A 23,839-nucleotide genomic window follows, 5' to 3' on the forward strand; every position below is an offset into this window, starting at 1 on the left:
ACACGGCTTCATCTTCGGCGCGAGGTATAACAAGGGGCAAGATGAAAAGTCATATTTACAAGAGGGAACGTCTCTCGTTACACGGCGGAGGGAACCCTCGTAAAATTGCCGCGGGTCCCGGAGGCGAGAGCGAGACGAGCCGCGAATAAAATTCCCAGGCGTCGCGCGTGCACCGTCCGCCCGCCCCTCTCAGGTAGCCGAGAACCCGCCGCGCAGCCGGCGGGGGTGGGTCCGGAGCGGTTGCAACCTTGCGCGCGTTAATCGAGAATCGATGCGTACGTATCACGCTCCGGCCATGCCACTCGGCTGAATTCCTCTGCGAACGGGCCCCTTCTTCCCGCTCCGTCCCAGGATTTCAGCTTCGTGAGCGGCTTATTTATACAACGCCTGCCCGGCGTATCGCGAAGGGATCGCCGGCGCAAGCTGCGCGCCTCCTGATTGGAGGATCCTCGCGCGACTGCCTCGCTTCCATATCGGACGCGATTCCTCGGGCGCGAGGAGAACGAAAATGATGAAAAAAAAGGAGGGCGCAATCGCGAGCGCGACTACGCGCGCGACCGAATTCGCGACCGCTTCCTCCGGATCGGCGGGCTCCCCGATTTGCATGCGACGCAGATTACTCGGGGATCCGCCGAGATCCGAGTGGAACTTTTCGAATTGGATTTTGAGGGTTCCATGTCGAGCAGCTTCGGCAAGGGATGAGGCTTGAGTTTTTAATGTTGATTGGACGTTCGCTGGTGTGAGTTCGCGTGGATTAGATTATGAGAAGTTTCGGGTGAGAGTGCTCGGAGAGGTTTGGGAATTAGAATTCTTCGAGTTTCGATGTTTAGTTTGATGAAGTGATCTAGGGTTGAAGAGCTTGTTAAAAATGTGTGACTGTAAGACTTTATGGTCGGATGTAGGGTGAAACGAGGAGGAAAGATTTCAGGAGAAGGGATTTACGATGATGGTGTTTAATTAAAAAATAATTCCGTCGCCGAGTTTACCGAAGCCTCCTCTCTTGGTAAGGGTCTAACTTATTTGGGAGCAAAGGGGTAGTTTGGTGGCAAGCTCAAGGCAGCTTCGCAGGGGAAAGTAAACACGCACCGTTCCACGGAGGGAAGATACGAGCGTCGGAGCCGTGGGCGCGAGACGGTTTCCAGGGGCACTTTAAAACTGGAATTTACGTGGCTCGACGGTGACGTAAACAATGGCGGTGACGCGGCGATAAATCTGCGGGGGTGCTCCGTCCCGTGTTATCTAGGTCTAGGCGATGCTCGTTCGGCAACGTTTTAGCGTTACACTCGACGCGGCAGAGATTTACTCGCCTAAAACAGTCGGGAAATGTTCCGCCGGTGAGAAAGTGGAAAGCGAGGAGGCCGATATCGATCGTAAAATTCGAAACGTTTCCTTTTTCCGCTGGCTGTGTTGACCTCGAAACAGTGAGAATCATTGTCGCCGCTCTAAACTCTGTTTGATCGCTTTCTAATTATCCCGACTTTCGTTCAGTTGGATTTACGGTTTCAGATGTAAATCTTGAAACCTGAAACTTACATGATACTTACACCACGATCGTGTGAAACGTAACGGCGCAGTTTAGTGCTCTACTAAAAAATAAGCTTCACGAGCTACGAACATAAAAATAACGATACCATTCTCCCTCGGGGAACTATCGTTAAAAGGTACATAACCGCAGACAATGTTCGCGATTAAAGAAAACGGAGGACACGGACAATCAACGGACTCCATTTTCTACGTTGACCGTTTTACTCCCTCCCCGATCACCTGCCGACCGAACCACGCGTTCGCGGTCTATGCGTAAGAGAAAGGGAAGCCGGATCGAAAATAAAAGAGAACCTCGCCGCTCGTCAGCCCTCGAATAAGAACGAAGTTAAATATCCCCGTGGCAACAGTGTACATCGCAAATTTTCTCTCACGTCGTACACCGCACCGAGCACCAATACCATTTGTCACGCGCTAGCGTCCCGGCCGCGGCCGCGAGAGGACTTTTGAGCACGCCAAGCACCGAAAACGGCGTTATAAATTGAATCGAATTATAACGTACGGCGCGTAAAGGCTCCGGGGAGCCCATAAGATAAGACCAAAACGTATCGACCGGTCTTTTTAAGCTGCGTTTAACGAGGGATCAAGGAACTTTCGAATTTCGTTGGAAACGGTCAACGGTGCCGAAGAAGGCGGGATCGCCGCGTATCAGGCCGAGGCGAAAAATCGGCGCGCGAGCGATAGAGAGGGAGCGAGACGCGGGGGACGGCGACGGGGGAAAGGGGGAGGGAAAGGAGGGGGAGTAAGAGAGAGTATCGGCGGCCGAGAGGTAATCACGAGGAATTCCGTGGCACAGCTTCGAGGATCGCAATAATTATCGACACCGTTGACAAAAAGCAGGCCCGTAAACCGGGCAAGCCGGCGACCGCGTCGGATAACGCGCGGCGAAATTACGACGACGTCACTTACCGGGGACGTTTACAGCCGCGCTAATTATCGCGTTTTATTGGTAAACTACCGGCGAGCGGGCAGCTCGGACGCGGACATTTTATTCCGTGGGGCGAAACAAGATAAACCGGCGGCTGTTCAATAAACGCTTGTTCGAGTTCATTAGCCGTACCGTTAAGACCGTGGTCACTTATAAACGCCGGGTGATTTATCGGCCCCGATACGGGAGTTAATTAATTCACCGAGCTGATACCGGCGACCCGGACGGCTCTATCTTTTTCGCGAGCCGCGGGGAGCGTTGCGGACGCTGTGCTCCGATTTTCAACTGTCTTCACGGGAGGGTGAATGTTGTTCTAGCAGTCTTGCGAGGGAACGTTGGTATATACAAGTTACGAATGATCGGTAGTTTGAAAGTATTAAAAATAATATTGAATATATTGAAACGTTTCTCTTAAAGTTGGACGTTGAACGAACGCTGCAATGTCATTTTATAAAAATTCCGCTCCACAGGCACTTAACCCGTAATTCTTCACAATCTTCGCTCTACCGTTTACATCCGACGACGTTCCAACGGTAGCGTTGCAACAAGCGAGCCCGTTAACTGCCGTCCACAACAAACACTTAAATTTCATCGACACCCCTATAACTTCCACAAGAACACTCGAACGTCCGTTCCTCGTGCAGTCTCTACGCCCGTTTTCTTTCGCGATCCTCACCCCGTCGGCGCGCGAGCGCGGCCCTACCCTTGTTCCGCTTTACCAGCGATCCCGGTCCCGGGATGATCGTTAAATAAATTATTATTAACATCGCGTACGTATACTTTGTCCCGCGGTTACCAGGCGACTCCGCGTAATGCCGGTCGCCGTTGGCCGTATTTCAGATCCGAATTCCTCCTTTTCCCGCGGCGAGCGATTCCGCTCCGCAATTAAATTAGATCGGATTTCATTGGACATCCCGGGGAGGCTGGATATCGCCGGGTCCGCGACTTTACGATCGCGAAGCGGTCGTTCCGCGGCCCGTAATGCCCCGCAATTATCCGCGGCGAAACAATAACCCCGTGGCTCCCTCTCGCCGGCGGGAAAATCTACGCCGACGTTCCTGGAAAAATCCGCCGACCGATTAGCGGCCGCAGGAACTTTCGAAACTGGCTGTCTCCCTTCTGCCCGGGGACGTGCGGCGAAAGAAGAAGCGTTCCCCGGACTCCTGCCCGGGGAAACGACGCGACGCTTGTGCGGCGACGATGCTGGGGGATCGGGAACGAACGGCCGCGGACGCATAAATAATACATGAGACGCTCCGGAACGAACGGACCGGCTCGCTGGGAATCTAAGGCTGCGGTTACGTTCGATACCTACTCCGGCGGACTGGCTTTCTGCGGAATAAACGGCCGGGGATCGCCGCGTGTACACTTTTAGGAATTTTTATCGCGCGCGGATCGGAGCCGAGTCGAAACGGGAATCCGATCCGCGTTTGTTACGCGGCAAATTATGTTTCCTATTTTTTCCTCGATCATCTGCGAAAGGAAGATTTCAATATTCATTCCCGGTTCTTGTTATTAGCTCGAGTATCTCTGCTCGTGCACTCTCAAATAGAAAGTGACTCCGTTCGCTTCGGTTTAGTTTATATTCGATTACCCTGACGTATCATGTTCGTGGGAATACCAGTTCGTTCGGAATGGGCAGAGATTGAGTCGTAAGATTATGATCACGATGAATCGACGCCGAATGTGCTATTGGCCTTCCAGCGATCGTTCCTCGTTGACACACTGTTCGTTGATGGGCTTCTTCTATTGCTCTGCACTTTATCTTACTGCGGGAGTGTATATACGAGCTGATAAGAAGCGCCTATTGGGGATCGTGCAATGTCTGCGAGTGATCTCGGGTTTTGGGAAGCCATCGAGCTACTGACTCGTAGCTTGCTATTCTGTCGGCATCCGTTGTGGGAGGAAACTTTTCAGCTAAGTGAAAGAGTCATCTTCAGTGTTTTTCCCTCTGTACACGATTCGATGGAATGATATTAAAACTGTTGAGAAGTATTCCTTGAGAGCATTAACATGTCGGTGCTTGGAAATACGAGCATAGCGGAGCCGGGTCAGTAACACGTACGAGTCAATTAGAGCGGTTTTTATCGGCGTGTATAATCACTTGTTTTTATCAGCTCGCATAAATCCCAATTGTGGCAGCGGGGAAACCTCTTGGCGCCTGGCAGCGCGTCCATTGCTCGGGACGGCGCGCGGCCGTTTTGTTTACGCGTCGCGTCGGCCGGTCGAGCCGGGTCGGAGGCCATCTTGGATGGTTCCGGGCTCGAGTTTGACGAGCGGCGAATGCGTTCGGTAGCTCGTCACCGGATTCGAACGCATGTAATAAAGATACTTTATTGGATGCCGTGTGGATGTCGAATGGAACACTTAGGAATACTTGAGAACACCGGCGCTATCACAATAAAGCGCAACTGTTTGCATTGTATCCGTGAAATTCAGGGGACGAGACGGGTCCGTACAATAAATTCTTGTACACCGTTCCCGGCCGACGCGATGCATGCATAAATTCGTTACACCCGTTTCCGTAATTTCGGCGCAGCTCGTCTTTCGCCGACCAGCGTGTTTCGCAATTAAAGCTCTCCTGTTCGTCCGTCTGTGACCGTTCCGCTAATCTGCGCGATAAATTCATGCATTCTTTCTAGGCAGCGTCACGGGAAAATTAGCAAAAACGATCGCCGGTCTATAAGCGACGCCTTCTGCGTCGTCTCGAGCGATTGTTTTACGAAGATGAAGTCCAGCGGCGGAACTGATCGCCGTATTATAGAAAAAAGGTGTCGTAAATCGACGCCATTCGTCTTTCGCGTTGCCGTCTGGAGAGAAGCAGCTCGCGACCGCTCGATATAGAGGCGAGACTGTGTTCTTAAAATACCCGAGCGGCGAAACAAAAAACCGCCGTTCGAAAATCAATGACTGTATTCTCGAAATTTTCATAAAACGCTACTAAAAATTCCTCCTCGCTCCGTGCCTCGTTCTCTTTTTTCCCCGGCGCGTCGCGGGACGGCCACGCGTTAACTCCGTTTTTAACTTTACCAGCCGGCGGTTTCGAGTTGAAATTCACCGAGGCTTCGATCCGAATTTATGCATTCCGTATCTGCGGCTTCGATATCCCGGCCTCTCGATCCCCGCGGGACGTTCTCGAATAATCTTAAATGATCGTGGATTAAGGATACGTTTGCAACCATGTTGTGAGTCCCTGTAAACACAGGTTTTTATTTGTCGAGGAAGGGACAGGAAACCGACGGTTCCTTCTGCGGACGACGCGATATATCGCGATATCAGTATCGTTGCCGCACCGGGTAACATCGAAATCACGATACTCCCGCATAATTCAACCTTTTAAGGGTCGCCAGCGGATAATTACTTGCAACCCGTTATCGGAATTGTAACGACATTTTACGTGCATTATGCGCAGCAATATTCTAATTAAGTTGAAAGCGAATATTTATGGAAATGCTTTTAATGAACTGAACCATAGGGATCGGAGCAGGAGGAAAATTTGTTTACGCCGCCACGGCAATATGAGTCGGATTTATATTCTAATCAGGGCAAGTATCAATTAACTCGGTATTTTGTTGCGCCATGTTTCGAACATAGTTGCGAGCGGGAGGTTGATAAAGTCCCACTAATTTAAAGAAACCGACGTGAAATTGAATTGAATTCCCTTCCCAGGCGGCTTCGGCAAATTAAAGGCGAAAACGGAATCGCGTTGAACTTGATAAAACTTTATATTTTATCAAGATCCCGGGATCTTTAAACGTTATACGCGCATAAAACCGTCGTTTACAGTAACATTAACCGCGACATAACACAAAAATCTTGTTTGCTCATGAACCGACGATAAATACCGCGCGATCGGCGCCGGCAATTTAAATCTCTCTCCCTTGTAAACGACTCTGAAAAAATGTGAATCCATAATCTGTTAATAACTAGACTCGATTCCGAGGAAATTGTCGTCGGAATAAAATTCACTTTCCTCCGTGCGAATGGCGCCACTAAATTCAAAATAAAACGCGGTCTTCATTGAATCCGATCGAACTTCATATTTTATCACTCCCCGAAGACTCTTAAACGCTTTAAACGCACTCGAACTTGCTAACGGGAACTCTCCCTACTTTTTTCCACAAAACTCCGCGCAAAAAAGTGAATAAACACACGGATATACAACCAATCGCACGACCATCTTGATTCTCGCTCGGTTCCCCACTGTCCAACTAAAAACTCCAACTAAAAACCAAAACACAATTTTTCCAATATCCCTGCGACATAACCAATATCAAAATGATTCCATTAGCTACCGGAAAAGGGTCTTCCTATCAATAAATTAAGCTCCGATTCCAATTACTACTTCACCAAGCGTACTAAAATTCATCAACAGCAAGCTACGCGTGTCGTTGGTGTCAAACGAAAGAACGCTACTCCACAAAAGTGTAAATTTTGAATCGAGAATCCGTACGAACTGTCGGCACAGCGTTCTTTCCTCTCGATCGGTGTACACCACTGTCTGCGGGTTTAAGTGGCGTTCAGAGTCGACGACGTTGCAGCAAACAATGGCTCGTCGCTCGTAGAAAAATCTACAGCCCCTATCGCCGGTATCAAACCCGATGAAACGTGTCGCAGACCCGGCGAAGCCGGTAACGAGTTCGCCAACTAATTACCGGCCGAGTAACAGCCTCGTTTTCGCGCGATTAAGACCCCCGTTACGATATTATTTAACCACCCGTCGGAGGAGGGAACGGTGGCCGTCGCCCTTCGCGGGCCGGCGAGGGGATGACGGGCGGGCGGGGGGGAAGAGAGAGAAAGGGAGGACACGCGGTCAGTGTGCCTCACCTCTCCGTGCCGCGATATAATAGGAAACGGCTTAAATAAATTATAACGGGGGTAACGATAAAACGCCTTTAATTTATTTTAACAGCGCCATATAAACGCGCCCGTATAAATTCCGGCCGTGTTGCGCGGCCGCTTCCTGTTTCGCATCCCCTAACTCCGGGCCCGCGTGTATCTGTCGCGGCGGATCGTGGTCACCGCGAATTTATTCCCCGCTAATTGCCCGGCAACGGAACACGCTCTCCCCGAGGATCGTTCCCGAGATTGATTTTCATTTATTTTCGTTCGGCGAGCGTCGCGGCAACCCGTCAACCGAGGGCCCGCTCTTGCGTAACGCGACACGAGGCTCGGCGTCGCATCGCGTCGCGTCGCGTCGGCCAACGTTCCTCGGAATAATTGGAATTTATCGCGTGTCCCGCTCGCGCCCGAGAACTTCTGCACTGAGTTTTTTATGTATTAGCAGTTTATGCCGACGGTTGCACATGCGGGCCATTTTTTCGCGGTTCTTCCTGCCGCTTCGACGGAGAAACGCGAAACTCGACGAAAGTTGATTCTTGTTGCGCGTTGAGTAATCTCGGGGCTCGATCGAAGATGACACTAGGATCGCTGGACGCGTTAAAATCGCTTGTTTGTTTTCGAGTTATCGGAAAGACGCAGATGTTTCTTCGAGGTACCGTTAAACAGGGCTCATCGGCTAATGAGCGAGTACGATATAAATAAGTCGGTTCGATTACTCGGTCGGCTGTGGCGTTGAAGGCGCGGCCAGCTCTAGTAGACCTGAAATTCAATTCCTGGTCGCTCGTATGCATCCACTTTCGAGAACGGGAAGTCGCGGGGAACGGTAACTCTCCAGTTTATTTGGCCGCGCTAATGGAGCACTTGGCTGCCGAAGTTTTGGAGTCCCCTAATGACGCGGTTAGCTGCGAGAAGACTGTAGAGTTAGTCCGTTCTTAAGTTACTCTCCAGATTAACGGTAGGCCAAGATGGCGTTCTGCCAAACATTCGGCCGGCACTTTCGCCGAGAAAGATAGAGGAGGAAAGTGTGTTTCCGACTCCAAAAGCTAAACGGCGAGGACGTTCGGGCTCGGCGCGAAGGTTTCCCGAAAGATGGCCGACGGCGAGCGTGTCCGAGCGGCGCGCGCGGGTTAATTTCTGGATTATGAAAGGAGAAAGCCGATGGTTAAATGATTGGCTGCTTCAGGGACTCGCTGGGAGCACAAATCGCCGTATTAATTATGGGCGATGAGGTTTCGATTGCGAAAGAGCCGAGCGTTCCGTGGAATCTGGGATTTCTAACGGCTCGATGGATCCATGTTTACGGGAATTCTAACTTCATTTTTCCAGAACGTTAATCCTCGCTCGCTGATGCTATTATGTGCTCAGTTAATTTGTATAATTTACGCACGTGGATATTGTGCAACGCGGCCGGCTCCTATCTAAGCGAATTAACAGTTACATGCTATGAAGTTCTGTGCCATGAATCTCGCGTAATCTGCGCTCGCGATATTAAAGAAACTGGAGCAGCAAGTAATTATTAAACAAACTGGAAGTCGCGCGGCGAACAACGAGCCGAATAATTTGTTAGTTTCGAAACGTCCCTATTAGAAGTACAAGCGACACACGACGAACGCGTATATTTTCGGAGCGGTACGAATAAATGTTGCCCGTCGAAATGCAATATTAATTTTCGAGCTCGCGGTTGGTCGATTACATTCATTCAACGAAGAGCAGCGCTAAGTGCGCAGGCTGAGCACTATGTAGCCCGCGTTCCCTTCTGGATTTGAATAATCCGCTTTTTAAAAGTGTTTCAAACCCGAGAAGCGACGTCTTAAGGCCCGGCGGGAACGTGAATTCTGCATTTAATTTAATTACAACGAGTATATATTTTAACGATCTATGAAATAGTTTCTTCTAATGTTACCATTCCGCCATATATAAATACAACTTTACTACACCACAAATATCGTAAACGTTTCACTAAATTATATAATATACCGAGATGCATTTAAATTACACAATTAGACCGCGGGTTTTATGCACTTATAATGTCCGTAAATGCCTGGAAGACAATCAAATAAGTCTACTGAATCTTAAAATAGTTCTGATATTACCGCCGCGATAATGAAACTCGTCATACGGCTAATACCGCGCGAATACTGGGATAGGGGATGAAGAATATTTCAGAGCCACCAGGATTAAACAAAAACCAAACGGAACTCGGATCACAGAGAACTTTCCCACAATCTCCATCAAATCGATCCACAAATTGCTTTCATTATCAATTCCCTCTTCAGAAACACTGTAACGCAACGCTCACCCCTTTCCGTCCGAACGTTAAAAAAGTCCGCAGTCACTGCACCCGCCTTCACGCAATTCAAAGTCACCACTGCCAGGTCGGAAGTCACGTTCTTAACCCTCGGGAGAAAGTTAAGATGAAAATTTGCCCGGCGTTTTCTAGACGGGGCCGGGGTGGCAGGGACCGAGGGAAAGGGTTCCCTTTTTCCACGGGGAACCCTTTCACGCGGCGTTTTTACAGCCCAGTAAATAAGGAACTTTCTCCCAACCCTTTTTACCGGACACCGAGATCGCGTTGTACTTTCACTTCTTCCGGCGCGGATGTTTTCTTCCCACCCTGTGCGCCCTCCCTCGCCCGCAGGTCCCGGAAACGATCGTTTCGCCCTTTTGTCGGCGAAGGCGAGAACCGATGAGACACGAAACAGAAATCTCGAAGTGTTTCCAAAGTCTCCGCGATTTTACGAGCCAGTCCAACAAGAGAATTTGTTGTTCCGCGTGATTCACCGGGGGAGGAGGTGGTCGGTCGCGCGGCACGCTACCGTTAACAAACCGTCCCCGTCCTAAAATTAAACATTCCCCGCGAAATAATAGCCGGTCCCACCGTCGCGCACTTAAATTTAGAAAGACCTCGAGGCCTAGCCGATTTTTAACGTCGCCCCATTTTCTCGTTACAGATTACTGGTGCGGAGCTGGGCCGACGGTCATCGTCGTTGCATCGGTGAGTGAAAATTGTCGATTACTTTTTCCAGCGGGCTTCGAGTGGAATTCTTGACGTAGGGAGAGCGACCAAGCCACTCGAGAGTTGTCAACTATGTTTGAAACACGAGGGATCTTGTTCGCGGCGGTCGGCTGTGCTCGTTTTCAGCAGGAAATGGCGGTACGGTAGCTTCGAATGATTCTCGGATTAGAGGTTTCGCAATTGGCTGATGTTTAGGTAGCTTGTAAGTTAGTTAGCGGGTTATTATGTGGATAAAGTGATTGTCAATCGAGGCGATAGGATTAGACGAGTTGAAAAATATTTGACTGGAAGTAACGTATTAGAGTGGCAGTTAGGTCTGCAGTCGGCTGAAGTTTCGCTGGTTCGTGAGTTAACTCGCAGCTTATTGTGTGCGTAATGTGGCTCTTAATTACGGTGAAAGGATCGAACGAGTTAAGAAATAATTGACTGGAAGTAATTACTTGATAGTGTCAGCTTTCTTCCCAAGAACCTTTTCGAATACTTCTATAACAGATCGAACCACTTAAAAGCGTCGTTCTACTTCTAGAGGAAGTTCAATGTAGAAAGTACATTTTTACCAAATATTCCACTTTTAAACACGATGATTTAACAGTATACTCAGTCGTCTCGCGTATTAAAAAGAAATGCCCGCAAGTACCTGATACTGCGAGTTTTTAATTTAACCCATCCAATTCGCCGAGTTTGAATACTAACGCGCATTTCAGCGGAAAATGTCGTTCGCGTGTGCACGTTCATAAAGGAAAAATGGTCGCTCTAGTCCTCTATGGCGCGAACGCGGGAATTTTAATGTCGTCGGAAAATTCGCGAGAAACACCGCGTCGCGTATAAATGCCCGCCGCGCGAAACAAAAGCGGCCCGGCGTCCGTCATGCGCGAAATATTCATGGGGTCGCTGGAAATGTCCGCAGAAATCGTGCTCTATCGACATTGGCCGTGCGCGGTGCACGAATTATTCCGATGCGTCAGTGCCAGGGGCTCTCGAATGCCCGGCGCATTCGTGGCATATGCGATCCGACAATTCAGCACGGTTTGTTGTCGGAAAAACATCTGTCCACCGAAATTCCACCTCCGCGATTCGAAATGGCCGCCCGGTGCACGCGGTCGAGGAACTCCGGGAATATTAGCTCGCGCATTTTAATTTACGTTTTTGCGGCTGGCAGGATCAAAGGATGCCACCATATATAATACGGTTTTAGCGTGGACGCAACCGCGTTCGAATGATTCAAGAAGCGAGGATTAGAAATACGATTTTCCATGATTAAACGATCAGCATCGGCCAGTTTTTCCTCGAGCGTCGAATCTTCTCGAAACACGCAATTAGACGTTTATGATAACTGCGCGAAGCTTCGGCGCTGAGCAAGATAATCTGCGCGAATAACCATTCGCTTTTAACACTTTTTATTCAGAACTAACGTTTCCACCGGATGATTCTTTAGCATCGATCTCGAGGACGGTAGATGATTCCTTGGAACATTCCGCTGAAAAGAATTGGCACAATTTCAATAGCAACCCCTAAACATAACCTCTCCTGAATCAACCGTTAGCCTTATTTTCGGGCCACGCTCGGAGTCGTAAAAACACATGATAAATTAAAAGAAAAGAAACTAGTTCCCATCGAGATGGTCGCGCGTATCTCCCCGATAAAGCGACAAAATAAATTCAACGAATTCCCGGAGGGCGGGGGGGCGCGTCGGGGCAGCCGCGAATATGGAGTCTTACGCCTCCGCCGTTCCAGGAATCGCGTCGGGGAACGGCCCTGGCGCGGCGAGCCCGACGATTTTTATGTAACGTCGAAAATCCGGCGTTGAATGAAAACACGGGCTACCCGGGGACCGCCGGTTTTCGGATTTCGTGGCGGAGCCGTGGCCCAGAAAAATCGCCGGCCGGGCCGCGCCGGTCCGCCGGTAACGAGCTTCTTTGTAGCCGGGTGTCTTAATTCTTAAAATACTCCGGGGCCGTTGGTTACCATACGAAAGCCCGTGAAACACGTAATATACAACTTCCTTAAAAGGCAGTTCGTAATAGGTATTCCGCAAAGTACAACGTCATTATAAATTCACGTTTACTGAGGCTGGAGCCGGCCTCGGGGGCTCCTCTCGTCGCGGAGTTCGGGAACACGCACCGGGAACGCGGCACTTTGCACTTCGCGACACTCCCTGCGCCGTTAATTCGTTACTTTACTTTACCCTTTACGGCGGGTAGTCACGATTTCCCCGGTAATTTATAATAACCGATATCGCGAATGACCATTCGTATTCGAAAACGAGCGAACGCTCCTCTTATCTTCCCTGCCCGCCCCACCGCCGTCGCCCTCCGCACCCTCTGCCGCGCCGTCCTCGCCCTCTCCCTTCGTCCCGCCTATATTTTTCGCTTCGCGCGATCTCTCGCAAACAAAATTTTTCCATCGGCTTTTGCCACGGCACGCACGCACACCCGCGAACGGGCCCGGCGCGTATCCGTGAGGCCGCACTGTGACAGAACGATTATTCGGAGGCGTGCGGAGATGATTCTTTTGTGCGATCTGTCCGCCGGGAGGCAGCTTTTTTCAACCCTTCCAGCAGTCTCTCGCTGATTCTTTCTAATGGGTGTTAGATGCTTTGGGAACGTTGAATTTTTTTATTGTTCGGGCGCTTTGTCGGTTGAGCTTGAGAAGTTCGCTGAAGGTTTTGAGATTGGGAAGGTAGATGTTCTGAGAATGTTTGGATTTGAGAGACTTTTGTTGGAAGATGTAGCTATTGGTATTAATAGATATTATTTCTCCCGTGGAATATCCTACTGGCTGACCTAGACCGAGGTTTAATTTCCCAATGACTCCCAGCGAAATGTTCGATACGTTACAAATAAGACTACCGTAAGAAATATCGTTGAAATTCTCGCTCCACTGCGCCCTGCGAATTAACCAACGCCGCGAATGCGTAGAATCCGCGAGCTTGTACTTCCTCGGTCACTTTCATTCACCGAGAACGTATTTCACTCCACATCACCTCCGCGGAACGGCCGTGGTTGCTTAATACGGTATAAAAACCGCTTAAGAATCTTCACGTTCGCCGTCATTGCGTCAGTCGCGCGATCCAAGCGGCCATTTGCCTTCCGCGGACCGAACATTTCTCGCGTTTCTCCAAAGAATCGAGCATTTCCACGCGTTTCGCGTAACAAACTGGAATACCAGAAACCGAGTCCGACGCTCGAATACCGCCGGAGAGAGAATTTCCAATCGCCTCTCCTATCTCGCGCGCGTTCGGCCGCGTTATTCGACGTGTCCTATTAATAAATCCCTCCGTTCCGAGACGCGGCGGTTGCAAAGTTAAATTAACAAATACGTTCGACGAGGGAATGATCCCGGCGGTCTGTCCAAATACCGGGCGACTCTGTTTTTATTTTCGTCTCCGGGCGCAGACGAAACACAGAACTTTGTCTCTAGGAGTGGCCCCGATAAATATTTGCGGTGCACTGAAATCGGTGCACTTGAAACAAGACGCATTATCTATCCGCCGGTGTATCTCGTTCGGAAGGTAAACACCATTCGGAGAGTGGTTTACGGTGTTACTTATCTTCGCCGCGGCCGATCGTCCAATATTTTCGCAGTCCGATTCGCGAGCGTCACCCCGAGACACCGAAATCGTTCTCGCGCCGCTTATTTCCAAGCGGAGCAACAAATTTCGCCGTATTCCAGCCGAAGAAACAAATTTCCGACGCCGCCCGAAGTAGCATAACTCGACTTCGTCTTCGCCGTATCAACCTATCCCGAGTTAATATTCAGAAAATCCTTAACTAACGAATACTCGCCGAAGAACTTTTTAATTCCAGTAACGAAGCGGTCGAAGCTCTACTTCGCAACCCGGTTCATAAATATTTCCTCCTAGTTCCGCGGGAACCGGCGAAAGTTACGGTCGCCGCGGGAAACGTCGCCGAGGCGAGTGCCTCTTTCTCTTTTCCCCGGTTTCTCCCTTCTTTTTTCCGTTCCGCGGAGTAATTTACGTTCGCGCGACCTGGAGAGTACTCGGAACGAGACAGGTGGACGGTAACGAGGACGCCGGAGGCATCTCCCGTTAATTTCCGAATCAATTCCGGCGGAATGGCCGCGAGACCGCGCTCCACGGCGGGATCGACACCGTCGCGCACCCTTTATCCTCGCTCCGCCCGCCGCCGCCGCCGCCGCCGCGCCGTTTTCCATCGCGGCCAGCGTAACCCGATACCGCGCGTTATCTTCGGGCACCGTCGACCGGTGTATGTATACGCGTTTCGCCCGAGGGACGGGATCAATACTCCCGGGCGAAGCGGAATTTACCGAGGTTAGGTGTTAAACGCGATGGCTTGATGACGGTGTCACTTTCCGCCGGACGGTATTAAATTGCCTGAATGAAAAGCTGAGTTATGGAGTGGACTCGCGGCTCTCGACGGCGCGGCTTGCAATCGGGACAGTTACTGTTCTGTGGAGTCGCGAGTTTCACGCGGAGGTGGCCGAGCGAATGTCACCGCGTGAAAAATGTTTTACGGCGTGTTATAATAGCGTCTGATGCAAATGGCAGATAGAGTACTGCTGGAGTTATTTGGTTTCACTGGCAGCTTTGCAAGCTTCTGTTTTGTGGGCAGTTTTTTTTGGATAGAGTATCTTCGCTTCGACGTCGTCTGTTTTGGAGCGTTGAAGTTTGGAGATTTAATGTTGATTTTTGAATGTGGAATTTCGGTTTGGTAGTATTACGGGGAATAACGCGTTTTGGGGAGTCCTGTTTGGACGTTTGGTAGCTTTAGCTTTGGAGCACAGGGATCGGTACTGTTACAGTTTGAAGTTTGGAGTTTTTATGTGTACTTGGATTGATTGGCAGCTTTGCAAGCTTCTGCTTTGCGAGAAGTTTGTTAGATAGAGTATCTTTGCTTCGAAGTTGTCTGTCTTGGAGCATTGCAGTCTAGAGCTCTAATATTGATTTTTGAATGTGGAATTTGGGTTTGGTAGGATTATGGGAAATAATGTGTTCGAAGACTTCATTTTGGTCGTTCACTAGCGTCAGGTTTGGAGCACAGGAGTATATTCTATAAAACAATGTATGGCAGATATTATCTGCAGTTCATGGTCTTGAGATATCGTGAATTATCCCATACTCCAGCTCTTCGTGACTCCAAGAATATTATTCATCTTACAAAATATATGAAAGTCCACTGCAAAAAATCTCAGAAACCACTGCTCCATTTCCTACGAACCTCCCACGCATAGCCCGCAAATTCTTGCTTCAATCTAATACCCCTATCATACTCCACCTTGGTCCACAATGCTGAACCTCGCCAATGAACTCCAGACATCGTCAACCGCCGGCAAAAGCAGAAACAGCCATGAAACTGCAATATACTCCAAAACTTGATACATCCACTGCATACAGTTCCCTAACTCCCGAAACCACTGGCAACCGCCAAACTTCAAGTAGACCTAATCTCAGCCGTTAACATAAACCCCTGTACAAAATGAACTTGCCGCTGGCTAGACAAAAATCCGTATAAGCTCTCGGCGGCGAAAACCATCGGCGTGAAGTGTCGTTGCGAATCGAACCGAAATGTCCCCGGCTCGGTCTTACCGGGTGGAACGTTAGAGGCGCGTCGCGACGCGGCGTTCCATAGTTTTACGTAGCCGAAGGGGACGCAATTAGCTGCGACACGCGGTCCGCATGTAAACGCGGAGTTACGTTTCCATTATTCGACGCACGGAGCCTCGCAGCGAGGAGAGAGAGGTTCTCGAGGAGCATAGAAACCGGCTACAGGCCTGCAGCCTCTATCCCGCAGCATCCCATCATGGCCGACAACGACGCCCGTCCCCACCCCGAGCGCCACGGCAATTCTGGACCAGGCGTCCCTCCTCCCCCGTTCCCGCCGGCGGGTCCAGAAGGATCAGTCTGGCCTAACCTAACCCTTACTTAAGCTCCCTTTCGCACGTGGCGGCCATATTGGCCTGAGGGTTGGGCTACCAAAAGAGACGGCGACTCATTGGCCGGGAAAAGGGGAATCCCCCCCATTTCTCTCTCTCCTTCTCCTTCCGAGATATCTCTCGCTGTCTGGCCAGTTATCAGAACCTCTCCCCGTCTCGCTCGCGCTCCGATGAAGCCTCTCCTTTCGTCTTGAGAGCGTCTTCCTCGGTCTCGTTCGGAATTCCACGGTGTCCTCTGTGTTCGTTCATCGCGGCGACTCTGTCCCTCTTGCTCCAGCGCTCTCTCCAGGGCTCGTTGAACTTTGCCGGAGTCGCTTTTCCAGGCTCCCTTCCGAAAATTTCAGGGCTTTCGAGCTGCGGTTACCTACCTTGCCCCGGGGAAACTTTTTCGAACTCCGGTTTTTTTCTTCCTCGCTGGTACGGAGCCACCCCTCGGCGGCCATTCCGGCGGTTCGCGGTGATATTCTTTCTCTTTTCGAAACTCCGCTCATTTTCTTCGTCTTCCGTCGTCGTTCCTCTCTGTTTCACTCGTTATCGACGTTCTCTCGGACCGGTGAATTTTTCAGGAGTTTTTCTTGGGAACTTCGTTGCGACCGCAGCGTGCTGCGTCTCGCTTGATTCTCCGGCGGAGGGGCCGGGAGGTGCGGGGACGCTCCGCCGCGGAGGAGAAAAAAGAAGAGAGGAGCTCCGGGGCTTTCGAGAATGCGTAATTCGAGGCCGTGTCCCCTGCAGACGGATCGAGAGAGTTCAATGATCCACATGTGCAACGTCCGTGACGCAAGGTCTGCATACGCGATGACGAGCCCGGCGACGTAACCGTGTTCCCTCGTGTTCCTTATCGAGAGAGCTCGTCGTACGTCGCGGACGACACCGTCGGGAATGATTCCACGCTGCGCCGGTGTCAATGACAACAATGAATCTTGATCTCGCGCGATGCTCTCATCTGCTCTTGTACCTACGTTTTCCAGGAATGTCGGGTTCAACTCCTGACTTATTATACTCAGATTCGCGGCGGAGATTTTCAGGTCTCTGTGTTCGAGGAATATGCAGCCTCCATTCTCTTTTGATTCGACGTTGAATAGACCTTTCCTCGCATTTCTGTTTTAAGCATTTCGCGTTTGGGAAACGCAGATTCGTACATCAACGTGGAATTCCATCTTTTGGGACGACGCAATGGTAACAATCGTATTTCATCCGCGAGGTATATTATTGGAAACTGGGGGAATGTATTTTTAAATTGCTATGTTTGTATCCTCGTTGGTTACTAGTGAGCTTTGAATATTTGCGTGCTTCCACTCCACTTCGCAGTGCACACTTTATGAAACGATTAACGAAAATGGAGAACACTTTTTTCGCGTGAGAGTTAAAAATATGATAGTGCTTGAAAAATTTCAATATTCCATCGATCTTTCGCCTGTAGACTCTACAATTTATAAATTCATAGTAACGGTGTTTTAACGTTAAACAAACTCTAATAGTTGAAGTTCAATCTCTGTTATCAAATTCCATGAATATTCTAAGACAGAACTATAAAAAACCAATTAACTGTCGGACGCGACACCGAACAAACCAACCACAATATAAACTAAAAAATCACCTTTCCCAAAAGAGAAGTAAAAACCGCCTCTCACGGTTTCACCGTATCCAATATTCCCCTATCTCCTCCGCAATCGACTCCAAAAAGAAATCCTCTCCCTCATCGAAGACTCAAACCTCAATATACCCTAATAGAGGTACAGCCAATTACCCAGTAATTCCGCACCGATGATTACTCAGCCAGCAGTATTATTTACAAACCTGACATCAGCTAGGGCTCTCCAGGTACTCCAATCCTTCCAGCGGAATCCCTTCGCGAGGTCTCCATAAAATGATTAACTTCCCGCTTAACTTCCAACAACCCCAACAACACCGAACTCGACTTGTAAACTTGTAAACCCCCGGAACTGCCTCCCCAAAAAAAACAACGAATCCATCCGTAAGAGGAAAAAAAATATCGTCGAGGCTGTTACGCACCGGATCGCGATCCAAACGACACTGGCTCCCGAGTTCCATCCACCGGACTCGTCTTCCGGAAAAAAGAAAGTGAAATCCTTTCGTCCCTGCCATTATCCCGCGGCAACCCTTTCTTCGGCTTTCGAATTTTTAGCATTTTTATTGTCGGCTTCCACAGGTTCGCTTTCACCAACCCTTTCCCCGGGTCGCGGACAACTCGGCCAGGCGGTTAAGAGCCGGCTACAACCCTTTTTTTACGAGTGCCCTAAAAGAGAAAGTTTCGGCTGCCTTTCGAGGAAAGAGTTGCCTTCCGCGTGACGGGGGTAGCGCGGTCGTTCGTTCGCTCGCTCGCTTGCTCGCTTGCACGCGCGCGGGCGCGCGCGCGTTCGCGGGGGACGCCGAGGGGGATGACTTACGCCTTGTTTGTCTCGGTCGAGGTTTATTGGGAAACTTCGTACGCGCCGCTCGTAAACGATTTTATTTCGTGTTTCGCATACGACTGACGACCCGTTTCCCGCGGATCCTCGACGCGCTCCGAATCTTTTCGATCGGGGCTGGATCGTTGGCCCCCTTTCGTCCCTTATTTCCCTTTAATACGGGCCTCTGAATGGCCCACCGCCATTGACGTTGGCTGACGAGTGGTGGAAGATGAATGACCGCTTTCTATTCGTCGATGAATCGACGCGCGATCCTCGGTGGTGGTGGTTTCTGGGTTAGACGGGGGTGAAAGTGTGACGCTCGTCGTGCCGCTCGCGGTATGTGGGTTGGGTCTTGTGCCACTGGGAGGTATTCGATGGTTGATTCTTTTGGGAGTGGATTGCCGTTAGGCGATGATTTCGTAAACGCTTGTTTTCTTTGCGATTTGACGTAGGATGCGTTTTCAGAATGGGGTTGAAGTATTTTGTTATTGAAATGAGAATCGAAGTTGCAGGTGGATTCTGTAGTATTTGGAGCAATTTATTGTGCGAGGGTTTTGGGATAATGTTGGAATGATTATTGGATGTTGTGTCGTTGTTGACGGTACTAATACTGTTATGATTCGTTGTTAATTGTAAGTGGTTCGAATGGGTGCTGATAATTGAAGGGATGGTTGGGTATAAGGTTTGATGAAAAAGGAAATATTGATGTATATAAGAAATCAGTCGTGAGGTAGCTTTGTTAATTATGTATTTATCTGTGACATGATTGTGGTTTCTATACGATTGATTACAAATCAATGATTGGTAGGAGCTTATTTTGGTGTTATCCGACGAGAATTGTTAGATACAATGGCTATTTTGGTTTCTTAACGTAGATTATTCTTTGTAACATTATAAATAAAGTTAGTGAATCGTATTTGGATTTAAGAAATTATCTAAGACATAGGTGAATTGCGAAATTCGAAAAATATGGCCGTTATAAGCGATTGATGAGACATTTATCTATAAATTTCGATTGTATGAAAAAAGAATGGTAAGATATTCGGAGATATATTTATTTAAAACTGTATTAATAAAAATGGGTGACTTCGAAGAAGAACATTGAAAGATACAACAGTAAACGTTATTTAGACACACGAGAAATATAATAATCACCGCAAAAAATTGAAGTTTCCTTAACTTAATGTTCGATATCCAAATATAAGAAGTCAAAAATTATTTAAGGAACGTTGAACTATCTCTAAGCGTTAAATCTGAAGTAATTCGATGACTATTTCATTTAAAATTAATTAAATGACTGATCAGCTGCTGATGATGATCATTTATTTGTACACTTAATTACATAGATAAAGAAATATGACCATTTAATCTTGAATAATCTTACAAATAGTCAACGCGTCCTTAATTAAACTTGAGTTTGATATAAAACAGTAAACATTCAATTCATAGAAACAGTATTCGCATCTTTTTATTCATGATGAATCTATTAAAAAATACGGAAACATAAACCTACGAAGTTGATAACAATCGCTATATATTTATCATTTTACATCAATAAACAGTATTCGACAATAAGCAGTGATTGGTCAGCATAACAGTCTCTGTTGTCTCTTCTACTGCTCAATTCGTAATTCCAGTTTCAAATTACTCGGCATCGCAAGAAAAACGCTCGAAGATGTTAATTCTAAGGGTGGATAAATCAATCAAGCCCGGAAATTAACATTAGGTCTCGCAATTCTAAATGAAATTCAGCTTCCATCGAGAGATTCAATGAAATTCGAAGAAAATCCAAAGACAGCTCGGTATTAATCGATAATCCTTTAATTTCCCTCGAATCCGAAATTTCCTAAGTTCCCCGACACGTTGATTATCACATTATCCCCGCAAAGTCGTCGTTACTCAATGACCCGAGGCTAAGTGTTAATCCCCACGACGAAGTCACGAATAAAACAAACTAGAGCCAAGGTTAAGCAGAGTTCAAAGGATAAACGTCCCAATAAATATCGTCCCATTAAAGTAAACACGTCGGCTCGTTAAAAGTTTCATGGCTACCGTTCCCACCGCGTACAATCGACGCGTCAAGTCCCGGAGCAATAATTAAAACCGCGCGGTTTACGTGTGACAACACCCATAGACAATCACTATAACCTGTCATCAAATGTTAATCCGTTTATTGACAACAAACACAACGTCCAATGGACTCGTATCCACGCATCAATCCTTAAGTACACATTAAATTTACAATTCAACTCCTTTCACAATCTTCCTCTCGCCTCTCCTCCTACTCTTAAACCTCTAACAGGTGTCTACGCACTAAACGAACCCAAAACAATGACGCTTGAAACAATCGAAAGCTCTCCTATTTCAACGCGGTCTCGCACAAGATCTCTTTCTCTCTCTCTCTCTCTCTCTCGTCTCCGAAAACGATCCTTAATCTATCTTAACCCCTAAACCTGTTTCTCGCCGGTGTCACACGAGTCCCGAACACATCCGACAGTCGCGCACGGACGATATGTACAAAGTATCGAAGACAACGAGCGATCTCGCGTTGCACTTGTCCCGGTGCGGCGGGCAGTAAAACGCGGCCGTCGAACCGTGAGATCCTCTTAATCTAAATTTACGATTAACGCGGGACAACAGGAGGACCCGTCCGTGGTGATGATGGCGGCCGGCGTAGATCGGTGCAACCTCCTGTTACGTATACTGAAGGTATACCGGACAGAAATACACTCAGGATACATTCAGTATACGTACTGGGGGTTTCACATTCCTCGTCGAGATCCAGAGCTTCCCTTGGACATCGAGAAACTCAAGAATCCTTCTTCGGTTACACGGGAACCCGATGGCGATTCACCGACGTGTTGCCTTCGATCTACTCCAGGTAAGAACTGTCACGAAGACGAAGAATATTTTCCACGGAAGACTCGTATCGACGACGTCGTGTTCGAATATCTTGTCGGAGCTTGAACGAAACTGCCGAGGAAACCGCATAGCCAATGAATCCGTAGCTGCAACCAAGAAAAACAATGTCAGTCGAGGTGCCTCGAGGACAACTGAAATGGGCAAGGTAGAATTGAACCATTTCCAAAAGAATATTCCGAAGAGAAGCGTTACGTTGAATACCGTGCGGTGTCCTTCGAGACAAAGACGAAAACTCGATGGCAGTCGTAAGCCCGTCGAGCCGCCGCGTCGATCCGGTTGCCTGCTGCTTGGGCACCGGATGGAAACCGTCCCCCTTATCTGGCGCAGTTTCACGTGTCCTCCGGTCGATATTCCCTGGGGGATCCTGTTAGTCGAATCGCGTGCGTTAAAAACCACCTTGGCCCCTGTCAAAACCATACTGACCTGGTGCAAGCGTCCTGACAGACGCTTCATCCGCCGAGCGTGCCCTCCCCGTCGTCCAAGCTGTCCAACTCCGATCCGTCGTTCCCCGGGGTCAGCTTTACGATCCGGCACTGGTTCAATCACACAGATGTAACTGGGTGTCACGCCGCTAGTCACAGAAGCCACTCGGTATCCGCGGGTGTATCGTCAGTCTGACAGCTCGGCTCGGTCTACGTGCAGCGAGTGACGTTCAAGCGTAGACACGCTCGTGGCTGCCGCGCCACGGATGCCGACCAGAGTGCGAGACAGCGAGAGAGAGAGACAGAGAAAGAGACATCGAGCAGAAGAGAACGAGAGGGACACGGGCAAACAGAGACAGGAGGGACAGCGAGAAAGACAGAGACGGCACAACCGCGCGGCGAAAGGAGGCAAAGACCGAGTGTCGGGAAGAATGCAGAAACAGAAGGTGTCCGCTTCGGGTGTTGATCAGCTAAGCAGGCCCGTTAGAGGCCTGGAAAACTCGCGGCCCCAGGGTGTCGAGTAGCAAGAAAGCCCGGTATCTGTGGTGAATGGGCGAGGACGTGGAGCAGCTTCAGCAGCGGCAGCAGATCCTTCGGTGGACGAGCGCGAAGTGCAGCGTACGTCGGAAACCGGTCGGTTTGGAGACAACCGTGGCGCGTCTGACGGACGACTGTCGGGCGTCTGGCGGCGTCGCGACGCTCCGAGGGCAGCGCGTCACTCGCGTCAGGCGCGATAACGAAAGTTCTCTCCCTTGCTTCGGCTCCTGAGCTTGCTCCCCCTTTTTCCCACCTCCGTCCTGCTGTATACACGTCCACATATACACACACACATACACACACATATTCTCTCTTTCTCTCTCTCTCTCGCTCTCGCTCTATCAATCCCTCTCCATCCATCCCTCTCTCTCTCTCTCTCTCTCTGTTCAGTCGTCGTTGCTCCGAAGGTGAACGTTGGTAGCCCGCGAGCAACGAAAGAAGAAGAGGGATCCTTCCGGTGGTGACGTCGCCCGTGGAACAAACGCGAACAAGAGAAGAGGAGTATCGGAACCGGACGACCTCGCGACGCCGACGCCATGCGGCGTCGCTCTGTGCCCGGCTGCGCCTAGGGACGGTGCCTCCGCGTCGCTTGTGTGGGTTTACGCTACCGACCAGGCGCACACCGACGACCGACACACCTCCACTTCGCCGGATACACGCGAGGGGGTATATAAAGTCAGGGTGGATATAGGGGCGACCGGGAGGGGCGGCTCCTGATAACGCGCAGGGTCGACCAACCCCTCTCTTCTTGCTCCGTCTCTTTGTCTCCGTCGCTCCTGTTCTCCTCCCCCTTTCCCGTCGCCATGCTCCGTCCCGCTCTTCGATTCTCTTCCTTCGGCTGCGACGGTGTCCTCTCTTCCCCTCTCGAATTTCTGCTCTCCGTCTTTCTCCGGAGCTCGTCCTCGTCGTACCTATCAGGGACGGCCGATCCTCCATCCTCGTCGCGTTCGCTCCTCCACCGTCCTCCTCGCGCCCCGCTTCGCCTTCGGTTTTCCTTCTCCGTCTGTCCCGTCAGGGTCGACCAACCCCTCTCTCCGTTGCATCTTCCTCCCACACCGGGCCAGCCGACTCGCTTATCGCGTCCTCGTCCCACCCGGAACGCGTTGAATAGCTCGCTTTGTCTTCCCGAACGGAATCGAATAACACCTATCCGCTCGTACCGTCCTGCCTCCCCTCGCTTGACCCGGCAGGGTCAACCAACCCCTCTCCGTTCTTCCTTTTTCCACCCGGCGGTCGATCCTCTCCGTCGAACTTTCGCTTGGTCTCTATCGGCGTTACACCGGGACCGTGCGCTCCTCTCGTTCCT

General features: G+C 49.7%; 1 protein-coding gene across 2 annotated transcripts in view; it reads left to right on the forward strand.

Annotated features, from left to right (window-relative positions):
• Positions 1-23,839, forward strand: part of LOC116435040 (homeobox protein abdominal-A homolog) — a 360,685-nt gene that overhangs the window by 191,993 nt on the left and 144,853 nt on the right. For both annotated transcript variants that reach the window (XM_076367577.1, XM_076367578.1), the window contains exon 3: positions 10,264-10,307. The gene's annotated coding sequence lies outside the window, so the exon portion shown is untranslated. The remainder of the gene's footprint in view (positions 1-10,263; positions 10,308-23,839) is intronic.

The sequence above is a fragment of the Nomia melanderi genome, chromosome 5 (genome assembly GCF_051020985.1).
Source record: "Nomia melanderi isolate GNS246 chromosome 5, iyNomMela1, whole genome shotgun sequence".
Classification (NCBI taxonomy): domain Eukaryota; kingdom Metazoa; phylum Arthropoda; class Insecta; order Hymenoptera; family Halictidae; genus Nomia; species Nomia melanderi.